The sequence below is a fragment of the Oncorhynchus gorbuscha genome, linkage group LG13 (assembly GCF_021184085.1).
Source record: "Oncorhynchus gorbuscha isolate QuinsamMale2020 ecotype Even-year linkage group LG13, OgorEven_v1.0, whole genome shotgun sequence".
NCBI lineage: Eukaryota > Metazoa > Chordata > Actinopteri > Salmoniformes > Salmonidae > Oncorhynchus > Oncorhynchus gorbuscha.
The window spans coordinates 59,716,444-59,730,499 of record NC_060185.1 but is presented as its reverse complement, the minus strand read 5'-3'; the positions used below and the strand labels follow the sequence as shown (position 1 = coordinate 59,730,499).

At 42.4% G+C, this 14,056-nt stretch overlaps 1 protein-coding gene and 1 long non-coding RNA gene across 7 annotated transcripts in view; one reads left to right on the top strand and one right to left on the bottom strand.

Annotated features, from left to right (window-relative positions):
- The window catches only part of LOC123993222 (rho guanine nucleotide exchange factor 37-like), a 32,332-nt gene extending 31,047 nt beyond the window's left edge, over positions 1 to 1,285 (bottom strand). For all 6 annotated transcript variants that reach the window (XM_046295126.1, XM_046295125.1, XM_046295130.1 and 3 more), the window contains exon 1: positions 1,127 to 1,285. The gene's annotated coding sequence lies outside the window, so the exon portion shown is untranslated. The remainder of the gene's footprint in view (positions 1 to 1,126) is intronic.
- On the top strand, positions 83 to 13,747 carry LOC123993223. Its single transcript, XR_006831399.1, has 5 exons — positions 83 to 206; positions 9,567 to 9,664; positions 10,259 to 10,427; positions 11,793 to 11,927; positions 12,033 to 13,747. It is a non-coding gene; the product is annotated as an uncharacterized LOC123993223 (long non-coding RNA).
- Positions 13,748 to 14,056: the final 309 nt, after the last annotated feature.

Sequence of the window (14,056 nt, the reverse complement as noted above, 5' to 3'; positions counted from 1 at the left end):
CAGCACTCACAGAGAAATCAAAGGGTGTGTTCTTAAATTCACTCTACGGTGTCAGAGTGCGCTCAAAGCATTGTAGTCTTTCGTTTTCCCAATGAAGTTAACCCCAAACCACACCCGTTATTCAGAGGGATGTTCTACTACGCACCCATTGGCTAGCTAGCGTTGTCTCACTCACAGGCAATCAGCGCAGACAGTGACCTTCCAAGGTAAGGATGGAAAATGTTATATAACAATTAGAAACCTACCTTAATGCAGGCCTATTATTATCATCACATTTGGTAACATTTGCCCATGTATTTATTTTCAGAGTTTCAATGAGTTGTCAATTTCTCAGAACTATGCTGAATTCCCTCAAAATGAAGGTTTCTTATTATTCATAATTTCTCAAATATGAATTAGCTAATTATTCAGTCGAATACGCTATGCTACAGCCATTGAATCGGTCTTTGAGCATTAAGGGACGTTAATGGCTAGCTCGGTCCACGACATTATGTTATTATAATTTTTCAATCTTGAAATACAAGGGAAAATGTTATTAATCAGTGACTGAAATTTCGCGCTACGTGATATCCACTTCCGGACTTGGGAGAGCGCCCCGTGGTTTTGGCTTAACTGCGTTGGGAAAAAAGAAAGACGCGTTCAGACCGCACACTGACTCTCTGGCCAAGGAGTAGCGAGCATTCTGATCGGTGGTCACGCACCCAAGATAACTGGCTAACGTTGGTTAGCTACTTCCAGACACAAATGAGAGAACACCTCACTCTGACCATGTTATTTGACCTACTAGCAGAGCTGGTTAGCCTGTTTTCATGTTATCTAGAGCGTTGGTGACTAACTGTGCTGCTGGCAACAATTTATTTACGCTTTTTGCCGATGTTTACTGACGCTGGCGAAAGTCAATAGTTAAATTCATCAGTTATTATGCGCTCTGGCACACAGACGAGTGTTCTGAAAACGGAGTAGATAGCCAGTTAATTTACCAGCGCACCCAAAATTGTCTTTACCCTAGGGGATTAAATAATCCTCTATAATATTGTGGAACTACTGTGCGATAAAGAGATCACATCGCTTTTAGAATCTGTAACATAGCCTACTGCGGCGACACTGTCACAAAACCCACGCTCACCTTAACACTTATTGTTCGTCTTTGAACCCTCATTCACCGGAGTGGTATACTACGAAGCAAGCTAGTTAGCTTCACATTGCAGATCAGTCTCCGTCTGTACTACGACCGTAGCTATTGCTCGTCTGCCTGTTGCTAACTCTAGCAGGTTTATAACTGCGCGTATGTTGCAGGTGGCTAGTCGAATGCCGAACTCTTCAATTAATACAATGCTAAACCATGCAGCCTGGTCTCATAGACTAAACGTAGCATAGTAAACTGAATCCGGGAACTCATAATAGTGTATTATACAACAGGTGGGTTGTATATAAAACCGCATTCCAGTCGCTGTCTGTTCCACAAGTTACTACCGGCTAAATCTATGACATTAAAATACCTATTTACTCTGTTCCATTTGACTGCGGCAATCCACTGTCTCATCAGCCCAGCCAAGCAATTTATAAACTTAATCTCCACTAAAAAAAGCGCAATATCTCACATTTCTTTTAGACTAACATTTAATTTTCAACAACTGAAAGACTGTATAAACCTTGCTGTCTGTCTCTCTGACATTTGCAACATTGTTTTAATATAATAATAATAATAATATATGCCATTTAGCAGACGCTTTTATCCAAAGCGACTTACAGTCATGTGTGCATACATTCTATGTATGGGTGGTCCCGGGGATCGAACCCACTACCCTGGCGTTACAAGCGCCATGCTCTACCAACTGAGCTACAGAAGGACCATATTCACATTTGATATCCAGCTGTCCCATAGTAATGAACATGTCTGGATGAGATAGACAGGCAGGCAGCGATTCTCATCCAGTCGAAATCATGAATCAACTGGCATTATTTTTATGGCTAGCGTTAGCCACCTAGTGAACGTTAGCGTTACCCACCTAGCTAATTTTAGTGTTAGTCAACTTGCTAATGTTAGCCACAATATCTTGGAATTCGTAACATATATGTTTTGCAAATTCAAAACATATTGTACGAATTTCGATTACAAACATATTACATAAATTGCAATTCTTAACATGTCAAATTAATTGTAATACGTAACATAGTGATGAAATGGATGACATGAACATGTGACATGAATTCCATTAAGGCAACGAAGATTATTTTATAAAATCAATTAACTATGTTTAAATGTTGACGTGATTAAATTAACCACGTAATAATTAACTTATTATCAATCTTGGGGCACCACCGAAAAAGTTTGTTTAATGAGTTACCGTTTCTCGAATTAACTCGAGAATATCAGAATATACCGTTATCCTATTAGTCATCCATTAATGATTATTACCTCATATCAGTCTCATTATGAAAGTTATTGACTGCATGATGATTCAGCAATAAACAAATTGGCTTATTTATTTATTTACTATCTAAATAATCACACAGAATTACATAAACACACACACAGGATAGATTATACGTTGATTACTAACATTATACAATGAAAAGTCCCTAGTGGACTAACCCAATATGATGGCATGTTACACAATGAAAGGGATGGGGAAAGAAAGAGCAGAAGAAGGAGAGACAAAGGAATTCAACTATCGTACATACAGTTGAATAATATGTTCATCGTAAATATGGATAACACCCTAACAACCGCTCATTCGGATTTAGTAATGCAATGTACATATTTACGTTGACCTTTTTCTGGTCTGGTAGAGTCTAACCATTTTACATGTGTAGCCACAGCTCCACACTTTCTTGTAGTTTTAAACCATTTGTGACGTCCGGCTTACCGTCCGTATAAGAGTCTAATGTAAATTTTGTTAGGAGTCCTTTTATAAGCACTCTGGAAAAAGGGCCGTTCCAACCTTGTGGCATACTGTCTGTGCTAACGTGGGCGTGGTTACTTTACATGAAAACAATTATCTAATTTAGAAGACTAAAATCACATTTAATCTTCTCACAAATAGTTTCATATTTAATCATATAAGTTTTACAACATTTAGACGTAACTCTGACATATACATTGTGAAAGCTCTTAAAGTTACAATGTTTCCATTATGATGTCTTCAATGATACCACAAAACAATAACTGATCTGACATGTTCCCTCCCAATAATTTCCCACATTCTCAATGTTAGAAATATTGTTTTAATGTCCAATCTTTTGATGTTAAAGTATTTAGGCCAGAGTCTCTCTCTACACACAAAGGATTTTTAGCTCAATACTACAGAGCAGAAGGAGGGTCTCTGCCAGGTATTTACGATCTGGTTGTTAAGTCATAAAACTCTGGTGGGAGAGGTGGGGGGTCCAGCTATCTGTCAGCCCTGTGTTGAGCTGATCTGGCGCCTATAATCCTCACCCAAGAGAGAGAGAATCATGACAATATCCACAAATTAACACATACCATACTTTTTGAGATGTCCCAGATTTACATTTATTATGTTACTATGGTATCTACCCCTTGATCCATGGACAAGCAGTGCTGCATTTTTATTTGTGCTAATATAATTATATTGATAATATAATAGTAAGTCATACAAACGTTTTACTGTGCGTGAAGTTTTGTAATGACAAAATGCATTCTCTACAAAATGGCGCTGGAAGAAATGGCAGCAGTTTTACGGGCGCCCCAACCAATTGTGCTATTTTGTGGGGGGTTTTGCGTTATTTGTAATTATTTTGTACATAATGTTTCTGCAACCATATCTTACGGCAAAAAATAGCTTCTGGATATCAGGACAGAGATCACTCATCTCGGATTACACAAAGATTTTTTCTACAACAAGGACGACGCACAAGACATTCTCCAAACACCCCACAGGGCCGTCATCCCCGTTATTTGCAAGAGGAAGCGATGCAGGTACAGAAGACAAGGAGCCAGATGCCTGGTCAGGACACGGAGAAGGCGACTGGGAAAGCTGCCAATAAATTAGACTGGGTACAATCACGAATATCCTACCAACGGTACATAAAAAACGATATTATCCTATGTTTCACAGAATCGTGGCTGAATGACGACATGGATATTCAGTTTGCTGGATATACACTGCACCGGCAAGATAGAACAGCACACTCCGGTAAAACGAGGTGAGGCGGTCTGTGCATATTTGTAAACAACAGCTGGTGCACGAAATCTAAGGAAGTCTCTAGATTTTGCTCGCCTGAAGTAGAGTATATTGTGATAAATTGCAGGCCACACTACTTGCCTAGAGAGTTTTCAGCTATACTTTTCATGGCTGTTTATTTACCACCACAGACAGGTGCTGGCACTAAGACCGCACTGAGTCAGCTGTATAAGGAAATAAGCAAACAGGAAACCCCTCACCCAGAGGCGGCGCTCCTGGTGGCCGGAGACTTTAATGCAGGGAAACTTAAATCAGTTCTACAAAATTTCTATCAACATGTTAAATGTGCAACCAGAGGGAAAAAAGTATAGATCACCTGTACTCCACACACAGAAACACATACAAAGCTCTCCCTCACCCTCCATTTGGTAAATCTGACCACAACTCTATCCTCCTGATTCCTGCTTACAAGCATAAATTAAAGCAGGAAGCACTAGTGACTCGGCCTCTAAAAAAGTGGTCAGATGAAGCAGATGCTAAACTACAGGACTGTTTTGCTATCACAGACTGGAACATGTTCCGGGATTCTTCCGATTGCATTGATGAGTACACCATATCGGTCACCGGCTTTATCAATAAGTGCATCGAGGACATCGTCCTCACAGTGACTCTACGTACATACCCCAAACAGAACGAACCTTCAAACAGGCAAAGCGTCAATACCGGGCTAAGATTGAATCATACTATACAGGCTCCAACGTCTTATGTGGCAGGGCTTGCAAACTGTTACAGACTACAAAGGGAAGCACAGCCACGAGCTGCCCAGTGACACGAGCCTACCTTCTATGCTCGCTTCGAGGCAAGCAACACTGAGGCATGCATGAGAGCATCAGCTGTTCCGGACGACTGTATGATCACGGTCTCCGTAGCTGACGTGAGTAAGACCTTTAAACAGGTCACCATACACAAGGCTGCGGGGCCAGATGGATTACCAGGACGTGTGCTCCGGACATGTGCTGACCAACTGGCAGATGTCTTCACTGACATTTTCAACACGTCCCTGGTTGAGTCTGTAATACCAACATGTTTCAAGTAGACCACCATAGTCCCTGTGCCCAAGAACACAAAGGCAACCTGCCTAAATGACTACAGACCCGTAGCACTCACGTCCATAGCCATGAAGTGCTTTGAAAGTTTGGTAATGGCTCACATCAACACCATTATCCCAGAAACCCTAGACCCACTCCAACTTGCATACCGCCCAAACAGATCCACAGAGGATGCAATCTCTATTGCACTCTACACTGCCCTTTCCCACCTGGACAAAATGAACACTTATGTGAGAATGCTGTTCATTGACTACAGTTCGGTGTTCAACACCATAGTACCCTCAAAGCTCATCACTAAGCTAAGTATCCTGGGACTAAACACCTCACTCTGCAACTGGATCCTGGACTTCCTGATGGGCCTCCCCCAGGTGGTGAGGGTAGGTAGCAACACATCTGCCGCGCTGAGCCTCAACACTGGAGCTCCACATGGATGCGTGCTCAGTCCCCTTCTGTACTCCCTGTACTCACCCAAGACTGCATGGCCAGGCAAAACTCCAACACCATCATTAGGTTTGCAGATGACACAACAGTGGTAGGCCTGATCATCGACAACGACAAGACAGCCTATAGGGATGAGGTCAGAGACCTGGCCGGGTGGTGCCAGAATAACAACCTATCCCTCAACGTAACCATATCTTTACTTACCTATTGTTCACCTAGCACCTTTTTTGGACTATTGGTTAGAGCCTGTAAGCAAGCATTTCACTGTATTCGGCGCACATGACAAATAAACTTTGATTTGATTTGACTAAATGTGTAATGTGTTAGGTATTTTAACATTGCTCTTTTTTTAACACACAAACACATTTGATTCATTAATAAAATATTTACTAAATTGTCTCCCTCAAATTAAGTGGACAATAGTGCAATATGTGAGTGGGAGAGAATCTAATTACATTGATCCTCAACTCGCTCAGAAACTTTATTGAGGATAATTGTATACTGAACAAAAATATAAACGCAACATGCAACAATTTCCAAGATTTTACTGAGTTACAGTTCAGTTGCCCCATGCAGTGAGACACATCTCCTTCACATAGAGTTGATCAGGCTGTTGATTGTGGCCTGTGGAATGTTGTCACACTCCTCTTCAATGGCTGTGCGAAGTTACTGGATATTGGCTGGAACTGGAACACGCTGTCCTACATGTTGATCCAGAGCATCCCACAAATCAATTCAGATTTTATTTGTCACATACACATGGTTAGCAGATGTTAATGCGAGTGGAGCGAAATGCTTGTGCTTCTAGTTCCGACCATGCAGTAATACCTAACAAGTAATCTAACAATTTCACAACAACTACCTTATACACACACAAGTGTAAAGGAATGAATGAGAATATGTACATAAAAATATATATGGGTGAGCGATGGCTGAACGGCACAGGCAAGATGCATAGATGGTATAGAGTACAGTATATACATATTAGATGAGTCGTGTAGGGTTTGTAAACATTCTATAAAGTGGCATAGTTTAAAGTGACTATTACATCCAAATTGTAATTATTAAAGTGGCTAAAGATTGAGTCAGTATGTTGGCAGCAGTCACTCAATGTTAGTGATAGCTGTTTAACAGTCTGATGGACTTGAGATTGAAAAACTGCTTCTGTCTCTTGATCCCAGCTTTGATGCACCTGTACTGACCTCGCCTTCTGGATGATAGCGGGGTGAACAAGCAATGGCTCGGGTGGTTGTTGTCCTTGATCTTTTTGGCTTTCCTGTGACATCGGGTGGTGTAGGTGTCCTGGAGAGCAGGTAGTTTGCCCCCTGTGATGCGTTGTGCAGACCTCACTACCCTCTGGAGAGCCTTACGGTTGTGGGCGGAGCAGTTGCCGTACCAGGCGGTGATACAGCCTGACAGGATGCTCTCGATTGTGCATCTGTAAAAGTTTGAGTGTTTTTGGTGACAAGCAGAATTTCTTCAGCCTCCTGAGGTTGAAGAAGCGCTGTTGCGCATTCTTCACCACGCTGTCTGTGTGGGTGGACCATTTCAGTTTGTTCGTGATTTGTATGCCGAGGAACTTAACTTTCCACATTCTCCACTATTGTCCCGTCAATGTGGATAGGGGGGTGCTCCCTCTGCTGTTTCCTGAAGTCCCCAATCATCTCCTTTCTTTTGTTGACGTTGAGTGTGAGGTTATTTTCCTGACACCCCACTCCGGGGGTCCTCACCTCCTCCCCGTAGGCCATCTCGTCGTTGTTGGTAATCAAGCCTACCACTGTAGTGTCATCTGCAAAAATGATGATTGAGTCGGAGGCGTTCACGGCCACGCAGTCATGGGTGAACAGGGATTACAGCAGAGGGCTGAGAATGTACCCTTGTGGGACCCCAGTGTTGAGGATCAGCGGAGATGATCACCACCTGGGGGCGGTCCGTCAGGAAGTCCAGGACCCAGTTGCACAGGGCGGGGTCGAGACCATGGGTCTCGAGCTTAATGACGAGTTTGGAGGGTACTATGGTGTTAAATGCTAAGCTGTAGTTGAACAGCAGTCTTACATAGGTATTTATCTTGTCCTCTTGGGTTAGGGCAATGTGCAGTGTGATTGCGTCGTATGTGGACCTATTAGGTAGGTAAGCAAATTGGGTTGGGTCTAGGGTGTCAGGTAGGGTGGAGGTGATATGATCCTTAACTAGTCTCTCAAAGCATTTCATGATGACGGAGGTGAGTGCTATGGGGCGATAGTCATTTAGCTCAGTTACCTTAGCTTTCTTGGGAACTGGAACAATGGTGGCCCCCTCGAAGCATGTGGGAACAGCAGACTGGGATAAGGATTGATTGACTATGTGCGTAAACACACCAGCCAGCTGGTCTGCGCATGCTCTGAGGATGCGGCTAGGGATGCCGTCTGGGCCTGCAGCCCTGTGAGGGTTAACACATTTAAATGCTTTACTCACATTGGCTGCGGTGAAGGAGAGCCTGCAGGTTTTGGTAGTGGGCCGTGTCGTTGGCACTGTATTGTCTTCAAAGCGAGCAAAGAAGTTGTTTAGTTTGTATGGGAGTAGGACATTGTGGTCTGCGACAGGAATGGTTTTCTTTTTGTAGTCCGTGATTGACTGTAGACCCTGCAACATACTGTACCTCTCGTGTCTGAGCCGGTGAATTGTGAATGTACTTTGTCTCTATACTCTGAAGCTTAGCTTGTTTGATTGCCTTGCGGAGGGAATAGCTACACTGTTTGTATTCGGTCATGTTTCCGGTCGACTTGCCCTGATTAAAAGCAGTGGTTCTGGCTTTCAGTTTTGCCGTAATGCTGCCATCAATCCACGGTTTCTGGTTGGGGAAGGTTTTAATAGTTGCTGTGGGTACACATGCTCAATGGGTGACATGTCTGTTGAGTATGCAGGCCATGGAAGAACTGGGCCATTTTCGGCTTCCAGGAATTTTGTACAGATCCTTGCGAAATGGGGACGCGCATTATAATGCTGAAACATGAAGTGATGGCGGTGGATGAATGGGACGACAATGAGACTCAGGATCTCGACATGGTGCTTTCATATTGCCATTGATGAAACGCAATTGTGTTCGTTGTCCGGAACTTGTGCCTGTCCATACCATAACCCCACCGCCACCATGGGGCATTCTGTTAACAACGTTGACATCCGAAATCCGCTCACCCACACAACGCCATACACATGGTCTGCAGTTGTGAGGCCGGTTGGACGTACTGCCAAATTCTCTAAAATGATGTCGGAGGCGGCTTATGGTAGAGAAATTAACATTTAATTCTCTGGCAACAGCTTTGGTGGACATTCCTGCAATCAGCATGCCAATTGCACACTCCCTCAACACTTGAGACATCTGTGGCATTGTGTTGTGTGAAACACAACTTCACATTTTAGAGTTGCCTTTTATTGTCCCCAGCACAAGGGGGGCAATCAGCTTCTTGATGTGCCACACCTGTCAGGTGGATGGATTATCTTGGCAAAGGAGAAATGCTCACTAAGAGGGATGTAGACTAATTTGTGCACAACATTTGAGAGAAGCTTTTTGTGCATATGGAACATTTCTGGGATCTTTTATTTCAGCTCATGAAACATGGGACCAACACTTTACATGTTGGGTTTATATTTTTGTTCAGTGTAGTTATGCCACATTCAGGTGCTAGTTAGAACTATTAAACTCTTGATAACTTGTTGTAGTTATACACATGCCACGTTCAACGAATCAGCATGTCGGAAATTTGAATCTCCTAGTTCTGACTAGCATGTGAATGTGTCAATTAGCCCGTAGTTTGCATGTCACATGCTTCCCAGTGGAAACAGATAGCTCATTTTATGACACATGTTTTTGTTTGTTTTGGTGTTTTTCCAGCTGTTCCTGCACACATCATTTTTTCTTGAGGCAATGCGAAGTTTGGTAGCCGAAGTCAACGCCCCTTCGTTGGTGATTGGTCAACAGTACTCCTCCTAGTAAGTGTGGGAACTCGGAAACTTCCGACTTGCTAACTAGTTGAACGTAGTCTGTTGTCATTCAACTAGAGATGACTAGTTTTCAGGCAAATGTTTTCACTTGAGAAATACTGCACCAAACATCTTAGTTAGATGTAAAATTGTGAGACTAAGACCTCCTCGGCAAAAACATCTAAATTAATTTAAGATTTCTAGATTTATCTTAGATGAATTCTGACTATTTTGTATACTGTGTATACTGGCTATGTTGTTGCTACAGCTTCGCAAGAGGAACAAACAGTAATATTGATGTTTTCTCTCAAGCAGTCTTTTAGGAGAGTATGCAAGACACAGATGTTTGCTTCACCTAGCCGAGTTCTACTAGGAGCAAAAGGCAGGCACCTTTAGGTTAGATCTGACGGATTCAATGCCATAGAAATGTTCAGTACCTGGCTAAAATGTGAGACACTTTCATGGTACCAGTTATCCCAAGTTGAACTCAGAATTGACCAACGTTACCTCACTAACTCCTCAAACTATATTCATAGTATAGGGCTCAGGTAGCCTAGTGTAAATAACTTTTAAACTTGACTTAACCTATGTGTCCAATTACAGTGTGACGCTGGCAGTAGCCTAAACTATGGGGACATCTAGTGGTATCTTTTTCCCTGCAAAAAAGAAGTGGCCATTTGGCCCCAAAAAATCCAACGAGGAACATCTCTGATACTGTCCTTGGAATCTCTCAAATCTGGAGTCCCTGGCTCCTACCAACTCGCTCTGACAGGTGAGATCAATGGCGACAACAAACAATTCGAATTTCAATGATTTACCACGAATATGATATGTTTGGAAAGTTTTAAAAACCTATCTGAGTATTTCTTATAAAGTTTAGTTGAGGTTCATTAATCAATGAATGCTCCGGTAGTCTTTTCCCACCTACAAACAGAACGCCTAGGCCTACCACAAAAATGACCATGAAACAAAGTGCATTCATGGATTTCTACATCCATCACTGGGGCCCGAGCTCCCTGCCACCCAGGACCTCTATACCGGGCGGTGTCAGAGGAAGGCCCTAAAAAAGACTCGAGCCACACAATTCATGGACAGTTCTCTCAGCTACCGCACGGCAAGTCCGGAACTAACAGGACCCTGAACAGCTTCAACCCCCAAGCTACAGTGCCTTCAGAAAATATTCACACTCCTTGACTTTTTCCACATTTTGTTGTGTTTCAGCCTCAATTTAAAATGGATTAAATTAAGATTTTTGTTGTCACTGGCCTACACACAATACCGAATATTTTTCCCCCCGACATTTTTACCAATTAATAAAGAACGAAAAGTTGAAATGTCTTGAGTCAATAAGTATTCAACCCCTTTGTTATGGCAAGCCTAAATAAATTCATGAGTAAAAATTGGCTTAACAAGTCACATACGTTGCATGGATTCGTTCTGTGCATGAATACTTATGTAAATTAGATATTTCTATATTTTATTTTCAATAAGTTTCTAAAAACATATTTTTACTTTGTCTTTATGGGGTATTGTGTTTAGGTTGGTGAGATTAAAACAATATTTAATCAATTTTTAATTTTGGCTGTAACACAACAAAATGTGGAATAAGTCAAGGGGTATGGATACTTTCTGAAGGCTGATGACTGCTAAATAGTTAGTTAAAATAGTTAACCAATTGAGTACCACAGTATGAGTGAAAATACTCATAATACCTAGTGGTAATAGTTTTTTCACCATTAATTTTTGCATCTGGGATTTTCAAACTACTTCATATAAGGTCTGTGTTTCATGTATGCTTGATAACCAAGCAAATCTCTCTTGGAAAATGTAACTTTTATCAATATATTCACCTGTAATTACCCCCTAAAAACGAAATGCTAATGTGGCTAACATACAGAACTACACAGTTGCAGAATGTTCTCACTGAGGTGCATCTTGAGGACACATTAGCGCAGTTGATGCCTGCAGGAGTCACTGCTAACATTCCTCCATTCCTGAACCACAGAAGGTTCACAAAGTAAGATACTGTACATCTCACAAGAAACATAGCGAGAAACAGGATCCATGTTGAGAGGGGAAATGCTTGACTAAAAGATGTTAAAATCCTGAGATTCCCACCTTATCTGCATTGTTATAGTAATGTGCTGGTGCAGACTTGCTGTGCGCTTGTAAACCTCCAAGAGCCACTCATCAGGGAAGTAGCTGTTGATTGGGAATCAAGAACAAACAATGAGGCATGAGAATTGGGTGTTGAGGGGCCACATTGTCCAAGGTGGGTTTTTATGATTAAAAAAAGAAGCATTTTCTATTCAGATAAAGATGTTGATACAGCATTGAAAAAGACCCACCATTGACCAAATGTCTCTTTGTTTTCCAGTCCAACAGGAGTGCATCCCTCAGACCATCCGGATCATGGACATCCTGTGACAGTGTGATCCAGTTGTGGAGACAACTGCACATCGAGCCTATGGACAAACAGCTCAGTAACTCATCAAATATGATACAATAATGTAGATGCATCAACATTTTGACTTTATGCCCCCTTTTCCCCGTTGTCTCTCCCATCCTGCATTTACCAGAAAAAAGAAGCTCCACACAACAAAGGGGCTATGAAATAATTTAAACATGACAGGTTCCTTCCTTTTTCTCATCTTATTCAACTGTTACCATGCACCTGCAAAAAAGATAGCACAGATGTGCGAGTGCCTTTTTGAATTTTAAACTTTACATAATATAAATTCCCACTGTGCCCATGATAAAATGCAATTAACAAAAATGTGAGGATATGCTACATTACTGTTTGTGTATGAACTATGTGGAATATTTTTGGACTATTGGTTTCCATGAAAATAGGTACTGACAGAAGGCGCAATAAGAACACTGATCCATTTACCCCCCCCCTGCCAGAGGTTGTCAGGCTGGATAGGTATGGTGATGGAGGCTTTGGTGGTCCACACAACGAAGAAGCAAGTGTGCCGTCCAGTGATGTGGAGCTGCCCTTAGACCTGGTGCCAGTAAGGATGGTCTTTACAGAAGCTGTAAGACCCTCCCTCCTCCTGGATATAGAAATATTTTGACCTCACTGCCTCTTCAATGGTAAAATCCCATGCATCATATGGACACTTGACCACCACTGCTCTGGTGCGCTCCAGACCATCCGGTGATGCCACCAGGGTCCCAGACCCTGTGACCCAAGGCCCTGACTCCTGCACATCAATCCCTGTAGCCATTGATGTCCTCCTATTCGTTATCTGTGCCCCACTTTACAGACAACACCCCGTCTAGCAACTGATCTGAGGACCCTTTTTGGCACGCTTGGACCTAACCACTGCTCCAAATTTGCTGGCCGTCAACCTCCCCCTCCTCATGGTGTGCATGTTGGGGTTGGTGTGCTGTCCAGCTATTGCCTGCCGTATAGCTTCCTGCTGCACCACCGATAGTGCCATGCCAGGAGGATGTCTGCATGCCCCAGGTGCCATTGTTTTTTAACAATGTCCGGTACAGACAGGAAGGGTAGCGGTTGTTCTTGCTCAGGTTCAAGGGGACATGCCATTCCACTGAAACTGCCCCAGAGACGGTTCCTTAGACACTGAAGATATTTCTCTGTGGGCTCTCAGGGCTGAGGGTTGTAGTCTTGGGCCGGATACATGTCCTCCACTGGCTCCACCTGGTTGGGCACGGCTGGCTTCCTCCACACGCATTCCACATCCGTTCAGCCGATATTGTGAACTGCAAAAATAGCCAATGCATGGCTACACTTATGAGTTCCACGGGGGCATTTGCATGTGGTAGAGAGAATCCCCTGGTCACCTGTAGAGACCTGCCAAGAGGAAGGATGTTAAGGGCCACTTTCAATGCATTTCAATGCTGCCTTTCAATGCATGACTTTGAACACCTTGAAATGCATTTGTTGTAAGAAATGTGCTATATAAATGAACCCAGGATCCCAGAACCCGCGACCCAAAATCCTGACTCCTGCACATCCATCGCTGTAGCCATTTTGAATGCCTTGATGCCCTCCTCTTCGTTATCTGTTCCCCATTTACAAACACCCCATCCAACAACTGAACACCTTGAAATGCATTTGTTGTAATAAATATGCAATATAAATAGTTTGATTTGATTGATGACATTACAGCTGTATTTAATAAAATATAATTTTCACATGAGGATAAAGGGCAGTTTTTTCCCATAAACTTTTAATTGATAACTTGGGATTTTATCACTTGACATATCAATCATAGGATCATATATATCAAGACTGCATGTACCACTCCGAATAAATAAATATTGTGCCTTTGAAGATTTCTCTCTGGACATGAAACTACCATAGAGGCTGGATGTCTAACAGAGTCGATTTTGAATGGCAATTGAGTTTTATATTCATTCTCGTCAATGACA